This window comes from Dromiciops gliroides, chromosome 4 (genome assembly GCF_019393635.1).
Source record: "Dromiciops gliroides isolate mDroGli1 chromosome 4, mDroGli1.pri, whole genome shotgun sequence".
NCBI lineage: Eukaryota > Metazoa > Chordata > Mammalia > Microbiotheria > Microbiotheriidae > Dromiciops > Dromiciops gliroides.
The window spans coordinates 173,849,098-173,869,903 of NC_057864.1; the positions used below are offsets into that span (position 1 = coordinate 173,849,098).

At 37.3% G+C, this 20,806-nt stretch overlaps 1 pseudogene; it reads left to right on the plus strand.

Moving 5' to 3' along the window:
- Nucleotides 1-476: 476 nt before the first annotated feature.
- The window catches only part of LOC122754783, a 36,635-nt pseudogene continuing 16,305 nt past the window's right edge, over nt 477-20,806 (plus strand).

The following is a 20,806-nucleotide window of genomic DNA, read 5'->3' on the forward strand; positions in this document are numbered from 1 at the left end:
TCCTCTCTCTCTCTCTCTCTCTCTCTCTCTCTCTCTCTCTCTCTCTCTCTCTCTCTCTCTCTCTCTCTCTCTCTCTCTCTCTCTCCCTCCCTCCCTCTTAAGATGTTGTCAGAATGAACCAATAAAATACTCTCCTTTTCACTCCTTTAACATCCAGATAGCAGATTAATTGCAAAATAAACTTATGGTCTAGATCTCCTTCCCTTCCAGGTATTCTCTCCATTATTGTTCATTGTTGCTTCCAGACACTGATACAACAGTAAAACATACATACGGTCTTTAAATAGTAAAAAAGAAAGTTAAATTGAATTCTAACCATTTTGGGGGAAAAAAAAACCCAAAAAACTTCTACATGTCTATGACTTAGTGGGACTTTTCAGCCTTGGCCATAGCTGTGGTCCCAGAGCACCATGTGATCTCATTTCTCTATTTACAATCCACGTACCTCCATTGACTCACTTGCTTTCTTCCCACCCATGGCTGCCTCTGAGCCCCACAGTTCTTCTATCATTGCTGCTGCTTTCCATGCCAAGGTCAGCCTATATCCTCTATTCCTATGGAATCATATCACATATTTAAAGCATCAATCTACCCCTAATATCCCAGTCAGACAAACAGTTCTGTTTGACTATTAGAGTCCTGACTATTTTGAGGGGTCAGTTCACATACATCTATGTTATGCATGTATGTTTTATTCTGCATGTATGCGCATGGGTTGAACTAGGAGGACTGATCCATGTAACACAGGTGGGGATGACCCCTTTGGGAAGTGCCTGGTTCAGCCATATGTGCTCAGAAATAATGGACTTGGGTACTTGGAATGATGAAGTAACTACTTTAAGTATCCTTGGTCTCACCAAGAAGATGGAACAGTAAGTCAGAAAAGATTTTCCCACTTAGTAAACATTAAAAGGGTGTGGGGTGGCAGCTAGGTGGCACAGTGAATCGAGCACTGGCCCTGGATTCAGGAGTACCTGAGTTCAAATCCGGCCTCAGACACTTGATAATTACTAGCTTTGTGACCCTGGGCAAGTCACTTAAGCCCAATTGCCTCACCAAAAAAAAAAATGTGTGTGTGTGTGTGTGTGCATGTGTGTGTGTGTGTGTGTGTGTGTGTATCATAGCTTTTATTCTTGCCCTTTTCCTTCCTGTCACCAGACCATATGTCAAGAAGCTCTCTATGGGGATACAGGAATGGGTGCTTTTCTCCTAACCTTGACCAAAATGGTAAACTATACATTGCAGTGAGCAGTTATGTTGATCTAGTTAAAAATGATCCTGGAAGTCAAATCTCTTTTATTGTTTTATTTTGTCTGTCAGTAAGCATAGGTATGTCTGAACAGCAAGCCTATGATGGATATTCCTAGCCTTAGAAGCAATTATTTATTATTTGAAGGGTCCTGCTTGGTACCAGCTGCTCTATAGTGAGTGCCCCTCACATCTCGCCTGTAGTACTTTCTGGAGGGAGAAAATGAATACGGATAAGAGAATATGCCCTAAGCTTTGCCTGGAGGACCATGAAACATAGATGTTAAGAAGTGTGGTTCAGAGAGTGCAGAGCTTAGATGAAAGTAATTGTTATATTTTTAAGTCAACATCAGGGAGAGTAAGACAATAGCTAAATGTTATTATTAACAAGAACAACAAAAACATTTATTATTTTTAGTAATGCACACTTATATCTCGTGTTTTGAGCATGTTTTCCTGATTTAGGAGGAAATAAATTCCTGCCCTATACCTGATTTCCATTGCATATAAAGAACCTTTCTATGGTCCTCTTTTTTGCTGAATTGCTTGGGCATGAGTAGAGCCTAAGTTTTAGGTGATTTCAACTCCATTGTAGGGGTATCAAGAAAAAAAAGTATAAGAAAAAAGTCTTTGTATACCTTTTATTTCTTTATTTATTGAACTCAGGTCCTTCTGACTCAGAGCTAGTGCTCTATACACTGTGCCACCTAGCTGCCCCCATCAGACAGTATTCTTAATACTTTTTGCCCTTCCAATGACCTTTTTTTCCCAACTATTCCTATTAAATTTCTTTCTTGGATCCATGTGTTTCCCAACTTGTGTAGGTGTTAGCTGCCCCTGTCATTTTCCTTATAATACTTGAGTGACCTCTAGGTCCTAAATCCCTGCAATTTTACCTATTGTAAGGACTTAATTTATCTCTCTTCCTCAGTTGGATCCCCCATTACTGTAAACAAGATACCAATCTGCCCTTTATTTCTCCCTGTTTCAATTCCTCCATTTGCTATTTCACCACCATTTTTCTTTAGGTCCTCTCTTTTTCAGAGAGAGTACAGATGAAGTCAGGACAGGAGTATTATCTCTCTTTTTTTTTTTATTTGATTAGGGTACAGCACCTTTCTCTAGGGTACATCACTCTGTCTTCTCCTTTCCTCCTTTATAAGCTTGTCCATTCTGTATTTTTTTCAAAATAGCATGAGCAACAAAATGGAGCTTTAGATTGTTTTCTCCAAACCCCAAAGCTTCTTAAATCTCTCCAAAATAGAAATTATGTGCCAAATGTAAAGTAATGTCAGATATTTCCATGGCTTAAGACACTCAGAATCCAAAATAAATTAAAAACAAACATGAATTGATGGTCACTGACCCTGAGCTCACTCAGAATTCCTTCTTCACCTCCCATACTTGTAGTAATAAGTCTGTACAAGTAGAGCGGATGCAGGCTTGCAACAAAATTCACCACTATACCACTGTATCTTCACCCTTATTACAATGATATGGAGACCCTGGCTCCAGGCCATTTAAGTTTCCTTGACACTTGTCAGTGATTGTGGCTGCAATCCTTAAGGACTAATATATTTCCTGGGTCCACAACCTCATCTCACCATGTATGCAAAGCTCTAAATTGTCAATGATAGGGTGAATAGAAATGGAAATCTCTGAACTTCTGGTGCCAGACCAAAGAGCTAAGGAACACAGAGAGTGGGATAGGTCACTAGAACAGGACACTGTATCTGGGGAGTGGGGCAGGGGAGGGCTTTGTAACACTCCACTAAGCCTGAGGGAAAGAGCACAGTATCCAGCTAGGTCTAGCTTTGACCACCTAAATGTCAATTGAGGCAGAGATGTAGGCTAATGAATTGTAAAGTTTGGAAGGAGGCTGAGAAACTTTGAGAACTAGTCCCTAAGGAATCCACCATCAAAAGGGACATAGTGAAAAAGTGAATAAGAGAAAATCAGGAGGGGAAAAAAAGACTGAAATTACCAAAGATCTCAGGAAGAAGCAATCTCAAAAGACCCTGAATATAAGTAGAAAAATCAATAAGGAAAATAATAGAAACTGAAGGAAATATAGCCTTCAGACCTACTAAATAAATATAGGGATTTATGAATAAATATTACAAAATAAAGGAAAATGATCCAACACTTAATGAGACAGAGGACACTATGGAACGTGAGGGTAATATGGAACCACAACATATTGTTCCTGAGAAATTAAAACAAAAAAAGAAATGGAGCCAGCTAGGTGGTGCAGTGGATAAAGCACTGGCCCTGGATTCAGGATTACCTGAGTTCAAATCCAGCCTCAGACACTTGACACTTACTAGCTGTGTGACCCTGGGCAAGTGAGTTAACCCTCATTGCCCCGCAAAAAAAAAAAAAAAAAAAAAGAAAGAAAGAAAGAAAGAAAAGAAATGAGAATTATTAGAGCAAATTTGTGTCTAGCACAACAAAAATAATGAGTAGATTAGAAAAACTGGAATATGCAGCCGTAACTTTCACCAACAAACAAATAAATGAAGATTAGACTGGGAGGACCAATGCAGAGAAGTGAAGGACAATCTAGAAGAGAAGCAAAAAACAGTAACATTAAAAGAAAATAAAATACCTATGCAAGCAAAACGTACTGGTCTCTAAGGCAGGATATGTAGAGACAACATAAGGATCATATGTCTGCCACAAGAACAATGCAGACCAAAACACCTTAAAACCATAAGGAAATAAATAATAGAATAGAACTGCCTAGAACTTATGAACATAGAAAATGAAATACAAATGGGAAAAAAATCACAGATTGCCTATAGGAAAAAAAGAAAAAATGAAAGCAGGGAAGGAAGAAAAAAAGAAAAATGGAAGAAAGGAAGGAAGGAAGGAAGGAAGGAAAGGAAAGGAAAGGGAAGGGAAGGGAAGGGAAGGGAAGGGAAGGGAAGGGAAGGGAAGGGAAGGGAAGGGAAGGGAAGGGAAGGGAAGGGAAGGGAAGGGAAGGGAAGGGAAGGGAAGGGAAGGGAAGGGAAGGAAAGGGAAGGAAAGGAAAGGAAAGGAAAGGAAAGGAAAGGTAAGGAAAGGAAAGGAAAGGAAAGGAAAGGAAAGGAAAGGAAAGGAAAGGAAAGGAAAGGAAAGGAAAGGAAAGGAAAGGAAAGGAAAGGAAAGGAAAGGAAAGGAAAGGAAAGGAAAGGAAAGGAAAGGAAAGGAAAGGAAAGGAAAGGAAAGGAAAGGAAAGAAACCCTCAAGCTCCAAGAAACACACTGGTTAAATTTAACAATTCAATTCAGAAACAAGCTCTAGAAGTCATCAGAAGAGATAACTTCAAAAATGAAGAAGAGTAAATTTGAATAAAACAAGACTAATTTGCACCCACCAGAGAATATAGGAGGCAATGTAAAAAAAAAAAAATTGTTCTGAAGAACAGTGGAACCAAAGATGCAGCCTAGGGTGACATAGCCTGCAAATCTGAGCTTAATTATACATGAAAAAAAAAAAAAGCTGGACATTCAATAAGAAAGAAGAATTTGAAACATGTACAACTGAAGAGACTATTTGCTTCTCATTCATTTTTCAATTTAGTTCTGTACTCCTCCAACAACTGATTTACCTGTAAGAGAGGAAATTGTGAAGTTTTGTCCATTATGTTTCTGTCTAGTTTTTCCACTATCTCTTCCTTTACTTGACTTCTGATTTTATGCATGTCTCTTTGTGTATTTTTAGAAAGAATTCTCTTTAGAAAGAATTTAGAAAGAATATGGTCTTGGGACAGATAGGTAGCACAGTGGATAAAGGGCTAGTCTTGGATTAAGGAGGACCTGAGTTCAAATCCAGCCTCAGACACTTGACACTTACTAGCTGTGTGACCCTGGGCAAGTCGCTTAACCCTCATTGCCCAACAACAAAAAAAATAACAAAAACATGGTCTGTCTGTTGTTCTTTTGTTGAACTTATCATTTATTGCTGTATTTATGTGTTAACTTTTCTTATATCTTTATATCTGGTATGATTCAAAATCAGATAATTATTCAGGTCTGAATTTCTTTATAGGAATGTTTTAAGCATCTACATAGTTATACTACAGTTTATAAGACCCTTTGTGTTGAATCTTAAGTTCCTTTGCCCCCCAAGAACACATTATTCCATTCTTTCACTGTCAATATTTCCATTATTTCCATCCATTCCATCATCTCAACAGTTTTGAACTATTTCAAACAAACAAACAAAAAGAACAAGAAGAAGCCTAAACGCCTATGTGGCAAACTCCAAATCACATAGTGCTTAAACTTAACAATTCCAGTGACAAACATCTAAAAGCAACCAGGAGAAAGACATCTTGTTTGTCATTGGAATTGTTAAATTTAACTAGTATTTGTCTTGGAGTTTGCAGCATTTCTTTCTTCTTTTTAATATTATATTTTCCCAGTTACATGTAAAAATAATTTTTAACATTCATTTTTTTTTTAAGATTTTGAGTTCATTTTCCCATCACTCTTCTTCACTCTTCTTGAGAAGGCAAGCAAACTGATATGCTATAAATTTGCAGTCATGTAAAACAATTTTCATATTAGTCATGTTGTACAAGAAAACACAGTCCAAACAAAGAAAAATAAAGCAAGCTTTAAAAAGTATGCTTCATCCGCATTCATACTCTATCAATTGTTTCTTTCTGGTAATTTTCTTTTTTTTGCAGGACAATGAGGGTTAAGTGACTTGACCAAGGTCACAAAGTGTCAAGTGTCTGAGGCCAGATTTTGAACTTAGATCTTCTTGAATCCAGGGCCAGTGCTTTACCCGCTGCACTACCTAGCTGCCCCATCTTTCAATTCTTCTCCTATAAGTCCTTCAGAACTGTTTTGGATCCTTTTATTGTTGATAGTAGCTAAGGCATCCCATAGTTGATCATATTGCAGTATTATAGTTGCTATTCTTCTGGTTCTGCTCATTTCACTTTGCATGAGTTCATGTAAGTTTTTCTAGGTTCTTCTTGAGAATATATTGCTCATCATTTTTATAGCACAAAACTATTCCATCACAATCATATGTCACAACTTGTTTAGCCTTTCAAAATTGATGGACATCACTTTAATTTCCAATTCTTTACCAACAAAAAAAGAGCTGTTATAAATATTGTTGTATATAAAAGTATTTTTTCTCTTCTCTTTTATTTTAATCTCTTTGATTTAACCTTATTGAATCCCTTATGACTTCTTTTTTCTGTTTACATTTTTATGATTCTCTTGACTCTAGATTGACTTTCCAGGTTAGTGTTTTTGTAATGAGATTATTTCATGCTTTCCTTCTTTTTAAAAAATTCTTTTGATTTTGCTTTATTGTTCCTGATATCTCACAGAATTATTAGCTTTTACTTACCTAATTTTAATTTTTAAGGAATGATCTTCTTCCTTTGGCTTTTGTACCTCCTTTTCCATTTGGGTTATTCTATGTTTTAATGACTTCTTTTCTTCAGTGAACTTTTGTACATATTTTTTTTCATTTGGACAATTCTCTTATTTAAGGAGTTATTCTCTTCAGTGGGTTTTTGTGCCTCTTGTACCATTTGGTCTATTTTTTTGTGGGGCAATGGGGGTTGAGTGACTTGCCCAGAGTCAAACAGCCAGCAAGTGTCAAGTGTCTGAGGTTGAATTTGAATTCAGGTCCTCCTGAATTCAAGGCCAGTGCTTTATCCACTACGCACCTAGCTGCCCCCTATTTTGTTTTTCAATGAGTTCTTCCATTCAGTGAATTTTCTGCCTTTTTTCCCCCCATTTGTCCTATTGTGCTTTTTAAGGTGTTATTTTCTTCAGTATTTTATACCTCCTTTACCAAGTTCCTTACTATTTTTTTTCATGATTTCCTTGTACCACTCTCATTTCTTTTCCAGATTTCCCTCCACTGGGGTAGAGCCAAGATGGCAGAGGGTAGGCAGTGATGCCTTGGAGTTCCCTCCAAATCTCTTCAAATAATGCCATAAGACAATACCTAGAGCAGCAGAACCCACAAAAGGATGGGGTGAGATTATTTTTCAGGCAAAGATGGCTTAGAAGGTTGGCAGGAGGGGTCTGTTATGTTGGGGTAGGAATGAAATCCAAACCCAAGGTCAAGCTGACACAGATCCAGCCCCAGGCAGGCTGAGCCAGAGAAAGAGACTTCAGAGCCTCTGAATTGGCTCTACACCAGTATTTTCTGGAACTAAGATTATGGTCTGGTGAGAGGGCCTGAGTACTTGGCCAGAGGGAGAATAGAGGGGTCTCTACTGGCACTGAGGTAGAATTCAGTGATTTTACCCCTGTTTGGAACCAGGAAGCGGCCTTGAGTGGCAGTGGCAAAGGTGGGAGATGGGAGCAGGCTCACTGGAGCTATCAAGACAGAGAAATAAAAATTTTGTTTTCTCATTGAAGAAAAAGTAGGCCTGGGGTTATTTTTAGGCTAGAGCACAGGCAGGCAAGTGAAGAACCTGCCACTCCTTAAATTGTACCACCTTGGACCCGCAGAAGCTTGGGACAGTGCAGCCTCTAAACAGTGCCCCACTTTAAGAAGGAGTTAAAAGTAAAGCAAAAGAAGGGCAAGATGAGGCAGACAGAGAAAGATGCAAACCATAGATAGTTTCTTTAGTGACATGGAAGATTGAGGTTGCACCCTCAGAAGAGGATAGCAACATCAGGGTATCTATATCCAAAGCTTCCAAGAAAAATATGAATTGGTCTCATGGCCATAGAGGCACTCAAAAAGGACTTTAAAGATAAAGTAATTGAAGGTAGAAGAACAAAATGGAAAGAGAAATGAGAATGATGCAGGAAAGTCATTAGAAAAAAGTCAACAGCTTTAAAAGATCAAATGGAAAAGGCAATACAATAGCTCTCTGAAGAAACTAATTGCCTAAGAATTAGGATTGGACACACTGTGTGAGAAACCAAGACACAATTAAGCAAATATAAATAAATTTTTAAAATAGAGGACTATGTGAAATATCCTTTTGGAAAAACTGCTGACCTGGAAAATAGATCCAGGATAGATAATTCAAAAGTTATTGGATTAGCTGAAACCCAGGACCAAAACAAGAGCTTAGACTTCATCTTCTAGGAGATTGTCAGGGGAAATTGCCCTGATATTCTAGTAACAGAAGGGAAAAATAGAAATTGAATCCACTGATCACCTCCCAAAAGAGATCCCAAAATGAAAATTTCCAGGAACATTATAGCCAAATTCCAGAGCTCCCAGGTGAAGGAGCAAATATAGCAAGTAGACAGAAAGAAACAATTAAGGTACTGTGGAGCCATAATCAGGACAGCACAGATCTAGCAGCTTCTACATTAAAGGATGAGAGGGCATGGAATATGATATCCCAGAGGGCAATGGAATTGGGATTACAATGAAGAATAACCTACCCATCAAAACTAAGTGTTAACTTTCAGTTGGAAAAATGGGGACTTTCAGGTACTCACAATGAAAAGACCTGAACTGAATAGAAAATTTGAATTCAAATACAAGGCCCTAGAGAAGCATAGAAAGAACCTGGGCTATGTAGTAATAGTAATAGTAAAGAACCTGTGGAAATGTTTGCATGACTGTTAACGTATAGCTTATATTGAATTACTTTGTTCTTGTGGGAAGGAGGGAGGGAGGAAGAAAATGGGGAACAAAATGTTTTTTTAAAAAAATTGATGTCAAAATTTGGATTTACATGTAATTTGGGAAAAATAAAATTCTAAATAAGCAAAAACAACAAAAAAAGACAATATAGTTCCAATGGCCTGAGACAATGAGTTGTTAGGGAGACATGCAGTCAATCCTTTATTGATATGTTGATCAAAATGCCTGCACAGCTATTGTTTTTCATTGATTAATAATGACTAGTTTGTGTAATGTAAAATTCCATTAGATAATTTTCCTGAAGTCACTCAAAGAAAAAAACAACAACAAAAAACAAGTTTTCCCTATACCGTTTGTTTTCCCAATCACTCAAGCAGAGTACAATTCTGTTATATATCTTGAAGAACAGAGTTACTTATAACAAGAAAGTGCTGGATGAAAGAATTACAGGGGAGATTATTCTTATCTGCTATTAGTTTATCTGGTTGTTGCCTTATTAGGGTTCTTGGTGTCTTAGATTAGCTGCTTTATCTCTTGTTCATAAGTTCCTATTTTTGATGGGTCTGAAAGTCCATGAGGATTGGAGAAAGTATCTAGCTTTCCATCTTGTTGGTCACATAAACTCAGAAATCTCAGTTAATTGCAAATTCATCATTCCCATTACTTTGCCCTGACACCAAGACATCACTCTATCTCAACTGTTCAATTTAAGCTTGAATCTTGAAGTTTGAAAAGCACAAAATTTTATGTGGTCTTGCAAGAAACTAGGGTACAGGTTTCTTTTAGCTTAAGCTTTAGAGATGAAACATTGTTCATTTTGGGGTTATATTGTCTATATTCATCTTGCCCATACCTTTTCTCTCCTCTTTCATTTCCAATGTTTTTGAAAGGCAAATGATGGACATGCTAACAATTAGAAGCCAGAAGGGAAATGCCACTGGTGATGGCATACAAATGATGTTTGAGAAATTAGATATTATCAAGTCAATGATCAGACAATTCTTTAAGTGGTCCAGAAAATTTACCTGCTTATTAGGAAAAAAACCTGACAGTGTTGGGGGGAAATCACTGAAGTTTTCATAATTCTTCAATAGCCCTATTAAAATCATTTTGTTTCTTGAAAATATTGGGAATCCAATTCATTCTAGAGTAGTTCACTGTGAAAATGAACTTTGATGAGGAAGAGGCAAAAGGAGATTTGTTAGAGCTTTCCCTTTTTCTATCCATAAAGTCTGAAACTCATTGTGAAGTTTAAAAAAATAAATTTTAGAATTAAAAAAAAAATCACGGTATATAGCATTGCCATTTTGGGAGGATTTAGACATTTTCAGTCTAATCTAATTTTTTGAATAAAGATAGAAACCTAAAGAGACAGAGCTACAGACACACAGACAGAGACATAAAGACAAAGATAGAGACATAGAGAGAGGCAGAGATAAAGGCAGACAAAGATAGGGAGAAACAAAGAGATAGATCTGTCAAGTCTACCTTTGGTTCTGAAAAAATAAGATTCTGAATAGGAACAAGGAAGAAGAATGGGTGCTAGGCTGAAGGTCAGGTTTAAAGTCTGATTTTTAGCACTTTATGGTTATGTGTCCATGATCAAGTCAAAGTCTTTCTGAACCTTAACTTTATCATTTGAATGTCATTTTAATATATCAGTATCATCAGTGTCATGGGGTAGGATTTTTTGAGGTTCACATAAAAGTCCTTAACAATCTGGACTCAACCTGCCTTTGTAACTTTCTTGCAACTTCTCTCCATATATTGTAGTCCAGACAATTGGCCTCCTTAGTGCTTTTCATACACTATATTTCATCTTCCATCTCTGTCCTTTTGGACTAGCTGACCCCATTCCTAGAATGTGTGCCCTTATTACCATATTTCTCAGATTCCTTAATGTGCTCTCATGCTTTCAAAAGTAGGACTTTCGGGGGCAGGCTAGGTGGCGCAGTGGATAAAGCACTTGCCCTGGATTCAGGAGGACCTGAGTTCAAATCCGACCTCAGACACTTGACCACTTTACTAGCTGTGTGACCCTGGGCAAGTCACTTAACCCCAATTGCCTCACCAAAAAAAAAAAAAGTAGGACTTTCTCCATGAAGTCTTTTCTTTCCTCTTCATTAGGTTGCTACTAGTGCTTTCCCCCCAAAATCACCTTGTATTTATTTTTTCATATATACCATATGTGTATCACATAAACATACATGTTTGTATGCACACACACATTCAGGTGTACATGTGTACATGCACACACACATTTACACATGTAAGTATACATATATTTTACTTATGCACACATGTAAATTTGTGTTTTTTATATCTATGTATGCATATTTGCATATGTATGTATATATGAAAAATATTTCCAAATATTCTTTCCTTGTGAAGTCAGATAATATTTTCACTTTTGTCTTTTTGTTATCAATGTTTTACATGTAACATGTGCTTATAAAAAGCTTGTTGATTGATAATCAAATTAGAGAGTGCTTTGTAGATCCTTCAATGCTAATAAATGCTAATTATTATCATTAATAATAGCACATTGCATTTTAACTACTTCATGACATTTTGTTTACATTTTTTATTTGAGCCATACAATGACCCAGTGAAGTTACTACTATTAAAACATTGAGGTAGTTACTATGGATATTAATATGCCCACTTTATAGAGGAATATTTTAGGTTCAGAAAAATGAGCATGATAAAACAGCTATTAAAGATGGGATATAAACCTAGATCATTCTTTCTTGTTTATCTATCTTTTATTTTTTAATAATAAGAAGAATTTTTATTTAAGGTTTTGAGTTCCAAATTCTATCCCTCCTTCTCTCCCTCCCCTTCTCCCCCTACCCCCATGGTAAACATATATAGGTTCTACATGCACAGTTATTAAAAAACATTACCATATTAGTCATTTTGTATAAGAAAATGAATTTAAAAAATGAAAAGTGAAAAATATCATGCTTCAGTATGTGTTCAATCACTATCAGTTCTTTTTTACAGGTAGATAGCAGGTTTCATCATTAGTCTTTTGGGATTGTCTTCAATCATTGTATTGCAGGTCCGGTCACTACACTGCTAGTTATTTAGTAGTATGTACACCTAAGCAATCAGTATATCAATGGACATTTCCCCTCTCCAATGAGACCTTGTGTCAATTAAGTTATGGTTTGACCTTTGTTGCTTATTTTTCTTTTTCCCAGTTTCCTCAATAAGAAATAGAAATCTTTTGAGACACTGCAGTCTTATAAGTCATTTCTACAAGATGCATTGATATACAAAATGATGACCATTTGTTAATGTCATGTTAGCAGTCTGGCATTGCCAGGTTATCAACATCATGTTGCCATTCTAGGGAGAAAAGATGGCTGGCATTAGTCCCTTTCCCTCTTGCGTCTTCATAAGTAAAATGAGGTGGATGAATTAGATGATCCTACTGTAAGGTAGGTAGGTAGGTAGGTAGGGGCTGTGTGTGTGGTGTGGTGTGTTGTGTGTGGTGTGTGTGTGAGATCTTTATGTCCCTTGGCTTGTCGACTATATAGAAGCACAATTCCTAAGGTGGCACAGATAGGTCTCAAGTCTGAACTACCTCAAAGGAGAGGACAAAAGATAGGATACTACCATTTGCATTCTGGGGGACAAATGTTGGAGGTGGGAGACAGAAGCTTCCTGTCAGTGTGTGCTCCAACAAGTATTAATTTCTAGGCTATACTAGAAACCTGGGTTACTAGTACAATCCCAGAAACATAAATCTCAGCAAAGGTTCAAGAGATAGACACAGGATGCTAAACAAATGGAAACTAAAACTTTACACCTTAAATGAAAAATGATCCCCAAGTCAATCTAATTCAACCTTCACTGCAAATGAGGAAATTGAAACCCAGAGGTTGATATTTGTCCAGGAACATATATAAACTCTTAGAACCAAGGTTCTCTAAAGCTCTTCATAACTCAAAATCCTATGAATGTGGGAGGAAAGGATAACATTGCTAATTTCTAGTTAATCAAACAGGTAAAATAAACTGATAGTGTCTTCCTTTATGGTTAAATGAGCACAATGAAGGGGATGATTGTTTTGTGTATACTAGAGTATTTTTTCCACTGGTAACAAGACTGACTATGGCTCCTAGGTGGCATTATGGGTGAAGTATGGGACCTAGATTCCAAAATACCTGATTTTAAATCCTAGGTCAGTCATTTGCCAGCTGTGTAACCCAAGGGAAATTATTTAACTTTTCTGTGCCTCAGTTTCCCCCTGTGGAAGATAGGGGTAATGATAGCACCTATCTCATAGAGTTGTTATGAAGATTAAGACAAATGATATATGTAGAGAACTTTGCAAATCTTAAAGTACAATAGTATCATAGTTATTAATAATTATTATCATTATGCTATTATTTATCTGGAATAATGGGCAACTAGGTGGTGCAGTGAATAGATTGCCACACCTGAAGTCAGAAAGAATCATCTTATTGAGTTCAAATATGGACTCAGACACTTATTAGCTATGTGACCCTGGGCAAGTTACTTAACGCAGTTTGCCTCAATTTCCTCCTCTGTAGAATGTGCTGGAGATGGAAATGGCAAAATATCTCTGTGTCTCTGCCAAGAAAACCCCAAATGAGGTCACAAAGAATTGGATTTGACTCAAACAACTGAACGAAACCTAGGACTCCACCCCACCCCTCCCTAATATTCCTATGAAGAAACTGAGTTTCTTCCACTCCGATGCTTATTTGTTTGTCACATGGGGTTCATATCACTATCACACACTTTCGATGATGGCAAGCTTTCTGCTCCAGCAGATTTTGGTTATGGGGCAATTTGACATTCCTAGTATACTTGGTATATAAGCTACTCTAGAAAAGCAAACACCCACTCAGCATCCTGGCAATAAATAATTTATACCTCACTTTCAGAGTAACCTCAGAGAACCAAAACAATTTTTTAGTAGTTGCATTTCCCTACTTTTCTGAGTTATTTTTGCTGTTGCTATAGCATGGTTTTCACCTAGCTTCCATGAGCTTCAGACTTAGCTCAGAAGTAATATGATGAGTTTGCAAGGAAATGATAGATTAAATTTGTGTTACTATGGGTGACAAGGAATACTCAGAGAAGCAATTTGACAGAGGACCTTCAGAAAGAAACTGTTTTGAGGATACCTAGCTTCTCCCTGGAAAGTAGCCTGCCAGTCCAAGAACTTAAAGAGATTTCCTTTTGAGAACCCCACAGAGCTCACTTTTCCTCTAGTGTCTATAATCTGTATCCCTAGATTTGTAAAAAAAAAAAAAAAAAAAAAAAAGCCCTGCTGATAGTAATACAATGAGTGCTGCTTTCAGGGAAAGGAGGACTAGTCAATTCCCTTTTCAGATGTCAAACTTATTTTTGGTTACCTAAAATACACTGGTCTTTGCTCTGAAGAAAAGTTTCCAGATATATCTCAACTATATGGCATAACGGAAACAGCTCTTGATTTGGGATCAGAAAGGTTAGGTTCAAATTATTGGTCTACCATTGACTCCCTCCTTCTATGACCTTACACAAATCACTTTCCCATTTCAGGATTCAACTTTCTGTTTCTAATTTTTAAGACTTAAGTATGGGGCAGCTAAGTGGTGCAGTTGATAGAGCACCGGCCCTGGATTCAGGAGTACCTGAGTTCAAATCCAGCCTCAGACACTTAACACTTACTAGCTGTGTGACCCTGGGCAAGTCACTTGACCCCTATTGCCTCACCAAAAAAAAAAAAAAGATTTCTTTAAAAAAAAACAGACTTAAGTATCCTTTGGCAGGAAATACTCAGGTAGTGTTTCTGAATTTCCATTCTTTTAGAACTAGGTAATGCTCACTGCTTTGTTTGTTTGTTTGTTTGTTTGGCTGGTTTTGGTTTTTGTTTTGTTGGTTTGTTTTGTTTTGTTTTGTTTTGCAGGGCAATGGTGGTTAAGTGACTTGCCCAGGGTCATACAGCTAGTAAGTACCAAGTGTCTGAAGCAGGATTTGAACTCAGGTTCTCCTGAATCCAGGACCAGTGCTTTATCCACTGTGCTACCTAACTGCCCCACAAAGCTCACTTTTCATTCTTGAGATGAATGACAAGCTAGAGGAATGGAGTTTCAGTGTAATTAATAATAAATTTATTAATTTTGCTAGCTGATAATCCATAAATTGATGGTCAGTGGTTTGTCTCCATAACCAAAGATAACTAATGGAGACACTGAATGCCTTAATTTTCTTTTTTTCTTTTTTGAGAGGGGATGCCCCTGACAGGAGAAATCAAACCTGATTTGTAAATAATTAATGAGGGGGTGGGCATCTAAATGATGAAGTGGGCTAAAAGTCTTCTGCTCTTCTTGCTGAGAGCATGGCTTGATCATGAGACTCAGCAGCCTCCTGCTATAGGGACAAAAAAAATCCATCTTTACCCAGAACATTCTAGTTGGTCTTCCCCTTCATGAGCTGGGTTACCCTAAACTTCAATGCATGGTACAAGGACATGTTTAATGCTTTGGGGCTAGAATTCACCTAGATTACATTCTGTTTATACTCTAAATAGAAATAAGGTCTCTGGGACAGCTAGGTGGTGCAGTGGATAGAGCACTGGCCCTGCAGTCAGGAGTACCTGAGTTCAAATCTGGCTTCAGACACTTAACACTTACTAGCTGTGTGACTCTTGGGCAAGTCACTTAACCCCAATTGCCTCACTAAATAAAAAAAAAATAATAAGGTCTCCCTAGTTGGGTGGGGTCATGCCCAAGATAGAGTAATATGTTCTTGGAGGATTTAGACAATCTCATCTATCAGGCTTGTCTTTCAGAGATTGGCTGAATGACCTACAGGGACTGGTACCTGAATTAAGAAATAAAGAAAAACAGCCTCAATCCTAAGTTAATAATTGATTATTTATACAATAGAAAAATAATTTCCCTCAATTTAAAAAAAGGAATTTGCCAGGACTCTGGCCCTCCTACTGCTCATTAGAACGCAGACTGCTAATTCTGAGTCCCTGGGTTCTGACAGGTAAACTTCCTCATTATCTTGCCCCAACCAGACAATCATACCACTTCCCCATTGTCTCCAAACCATGTCACAGTGTTCTTATCATCAACACTTACTTTCCAACTCTATCTCCCTAAGTTTATCCTCCCCTAATAGAATATAAGTTCCTTGAGGGTAGGGGCTATATAGCTTTCCTGTTTTGTATCCCTGGTGTTTTACCACAGTGCTTTCTTTGCATATAGTAAGTACTTAGTAAATGCTTTTTTATTCATTCATTCATTCATTCATTCATTCATTCATTCATTCATTCATTCATTCATTTATTCATTCATTCATACAGTAGTTCATTGACTATGTCTGGCCCTGAATTCAGTGCTTGGCTTTGTTTCATCCTCAAGACAGGACTTTTTATTCTAAGGCACAGCTGTGTATTGTGTTTAGTGGTTTAGATTGCTTTGCTTACTTTCTGTTTATGCTTTAGATTTTTCTTCCACGCCCAACTTGGTTTTTATGCTTCTAGTTTTATTGTTTTTAATTTAATTTAATAGGACCCACTACAGTAGCAGGAATATTGTGGATCACCAAGTACTTTTTCTACTAGTAACCCCATTTGAATTCATCACTGTGGTTTTCCACCAAGATGGTACCCAGGACAGAGTTAATTCTAAGCCATTTCTAATCCCACAGGGAGTTTTGTTACTTATGATATGAATCTTATAATAGGAACATTTTCAGCTGCCTTATGTTTTTGATTAGTTAAAAATCCTGCTTACAGTATGGCTTCTTATGCCTTTTGTAAAGAACAATTCAGGTTCAGTCTGTAGTCCAACTGGATATTTTTAAAGTCACTGCTTTCTCTATGAATCTTCATTGACAATTTAGGGGATCTTGAACAAGTCACATTCTCTCTCTCTGCCTTCCTCAGTTTCCTCATATGTAAAATAAGAGTGTTGGCATATGTAAATTCTAACATCTCTTCCTATTTTAAATCTTGGATTCCATGAGTCTTTTTTTTGGGGGGGGAGACATTTCTATGGTTATTTTATTTTTATATCTTCTTCATTTTCCAACATATCCATTAAATTTCCCTATCAAATAATTTAGAAGGAGGGGCAGAATGAGAAATACAGACACATAGAGAGACAGAAAGAAACAGAGAAAGAGACACAGAGACAGACAGAGACTCAATGCAGTTCATTAAAACCAATCAACCCTTCAACCAAGTCAGGTAGTATCTGTAATGATCCTTGGTCATGGATCCATCCCAGTTCTGCATGGAATGGGAAAGAGCTTCATTTTTATTACCTCCTCCCTTGGGTTAAGCATAGTTATTATAATTACACAGAATTCTGCTTCATTTATTATGGGCATTAATATTTTGCCATTTTGAGAGAGGGACTAGAACCCAGTTTCCAGTTCTGTGGAACCATTCAGCCCTACCTTCCTCTTCCAATATTCTGCATTACTTCTTGCTTTTTCATTTCACTATCACTTTTTCCCTCCCATCCTGAAGCCTCCAGCCACACATAAACTCATCTCTAGTGCCAACCTTTGAAATGCTGCCAGGATGTCCTTGGGGAAAATCTCCAAAGTGCCGAGTGGCAACAGTGCCCTTTCAGAAACATTGAACAATATTCTCCCTTTCAAGGGCTAGGGAAGCAGGCATGCTTTGTACTTTATATTAAAGAAGTACTGTCTCCAAAAGCTTTTGTTTCTAAAGTAAGCCAAGGTTCCTATTTCATTTGATTGTGATATGCATGTGGGAAGTCATGATAGGTAACCATTCCTGTCTGCAAATACTAGTGTGAAGCTAAGAAGACACAGAGGACCAACCTCATTTCAAGCTGTAAATAATATCAATAGCTTCAAAGGGGACCCTTAGCAAATATATTGCCTATTAAGCAGTAATGGCTTCTGGGAATAAAGGGTGAAACATATTACAAATTAGAACTGGTGTAAATCTATGTAGCCACTCTTAGGCTCTGATTTTCAAGTGTTTACTAATGGGGGGAAAGTGGCATGCAGATCACTTCAAGTATGAAGTCATTTAATTTTGTGACCCATAAAAACATATCTTTATTTTTCTAATGTTTCATATATTCCATAGTATAGAGGGAAGCATTCTGGATTGAAGAATCAGACGGACAGGTTTAAGTCACAGTCCTGGTCTTTATGAACTATGTCATCTTATTTCACTGGTTGGGACCTCAGTCTTCTCATAATTAAAGGCAAGGGGTTGATTGGGTGATCTCTGGGTTTCTTCTGAGCTCTAAAACTAAGATCCTAGTATCGCCACATAGCCAGATAAATGGAGAGGAATTGAACAGAATGGTATGCTCCTGTAGATAGAGATTAAGGGCTGCTAACACTCACATTTAGTTGAGGCTGATAAGGAATGCTAAAGAGAGAATTAAGAATATGTGATCTTGCCTCCCCCATATTTAACTTAGTATATATGACTAGGAAATTTACATGAGTTTTAGGGACATAAAGTGACTCACCCATGGTCCAACAACTGCATAAATATCTAAAGCAGGATTTCAATCTACATGTGGGAATAAATGTATTCCTGGCTATGAGGGAGAAGAACAGACCATTCTTAGTGTAACGTTTATTTGATGGACCCACAGGTAGAAGGAGCTCTTCTAAGGATCTTCATGGGGAAAGTCATTTTGAGTCTAGCTAAACATGCTGGAGTTTGATAATTTGGACGCATTTCTTCAGTCAAAAATTCCCAAGGAACAAATGAAGATGGGGATGGGGATGGGGAGAAAGGAAGTCATCTCTAGAGCTAGGAGTAGACATTTAGAAAAAGAAATAGTGGTATTTTAAATAGTGGCTTAAATGTTTTCTGTTCCCAAGCCACAGGGAGAGAAAGACGAGGGGGAGGAAAGATAGCAAAAGAATGTATATGTGCGTGTATACACACATATGTATATACATATCAGTATATATAGAGATATCAAAGAAAGTATATATGTACATGTAAATGTACATACATATATACACTCATATATAGTATATGTGTATTTGTACATATACTCTCTCTCTCCCTCTATTTCTCTATCTCTATATTTCTCTACCTACCTAACCATCCATCCATCCATCCATCTATTTATTGCTTTTCTTGTTGGCGTTAATTACATTAGAACTATTTCTATCCTCCACTTCTTGCCTCCCTACCTTTCCAGTCATATAGCAAATACCCCCAGCAACCCCGCCACTCTTTTAAGTCCCAGGTACAGAAAACCTTTCCTAGTCCCCCTGAATTCTACTGCCTTCCCTCTATTGATTATTTCCTATTTATCCTATACATGGCTTATTTGTACATAGTTGTTTGCATATTGTCTCCCCTATTAGAAAGGAGGTTTTTTTTAATGTTTCTTTGTATCCCCAGTGCTTAGTACAATACCTGGCAAATTGTAGGTGCCTAACATTAGTGGAATCCTCAGAGGTCATTTGCTCTGAAGGTGATTCATTAGCTAATGCTGCATATGGAGTATTCAATGAAGTCCTCCCTTGGTCTTAGAGAATCCCATATAAGCTAATCTCTTTGGAGCTGTAATGCTATCTTTATTTTTTATTTTATTTTTTTTTTTTACAAGGAGAACACCAAACATACTTTATTAGCACAGAAAGCAGCCATAACAAGGCACAGCAAGCAGAAACATACATCCACAATAAAAGGGTTAGTGTTGCATACAAATATAACTTTTCTTGTATTTGTAGCCTTGGCAATTGCCAGAGGGGTAGAAAATAACATTTTGTAGCAGCAGGCAAAGAAACTAAGGAGCACTCACCATTGGTACAGAGCACATTAACAAAAGACACAAGTGTGGAGAGTCAACTATCTTAGTGCAAAATGTCTAGGACAGAACTGTTCATTCAGTCCGATACTAAGAAACAAATACTAGAACTTGCTATTACTTCCAAAATAGCTCCCTCAAGTAGTATCGCATACTATTCTAAGTGACAAAAAGGTGCTAATGTAGTTATTTACAGATATGATGCTTGTACATCCTTTTACATCTGTAATTTAGCTTTCCGATTTTCCATTAAAAATTAACTCTATTGGAACACTATAAATTATAATCAGTGACTCATATTTTACACCAAAGAGATAAATACTGCCATTCCAAACCATTAAATGCAGCTCACCTTCGGTAACCACACTAGTTATTAACTAACTAGTGTCTGGTGTAATGCTATCTTTAAATCTAGGGACCCTCTTCCTAAGAGATTCTAGCCAAATGACCCTAAAACCTAGTAGAACTACTTTTTTTTTTTCATTTTGACCCTACACACATTGACATTTCACCAATGTTGGTTAAAAATACAAAATTTAGTCCTTGATGATTTATCATTGCAATTTTCTTGCCACTTCAAAATATACTTTAAAGCAGTCAGATTTCACACTGCTTAATCTTGACTAATATATATATATATAAAACACTGCAATAGAATAGATAAGAGAATAATAATAAATGAAATTGGCAACACAATGTTTGATAGCAAAAACTGAATTTAGAGAAACCACTTAGACTAAATACAACAATAAACTTAAAATGTATATGTGGTATGAATAATAAGACTATAGCATTAAAAAAAAAAACAGAACAGGGGAGGCAGAGCCAAGATGGTGGAGAATAGCCAGCAAATCACTTAAGCTCTCCTTCTGTTCCCTCAAAAAGAACATTAAATCAAGCCTCTAGACAGATTTTGAAACTACAGAACCTGCAAAGAGACAGAGAGACACAGCCTTCCAACCAGAGATAATTTAGAAGACTTCAGGAAAGGTCGATCTCACTGGGCAAAAGGGAGGCACAGCGCAGCACAGAAGGGGTGGGGCAAGTCAGCAGGAAGCTGTGGGCCACAGCCAAGTAACTGAGGCCCCTGGATCCTGGCTTAACCAGCTATTGGTTCAGCAGGACATTGGGGAAACGCACCATCAACAGCCAGGAGGGCAGGTTGCCAGCTGGACAGC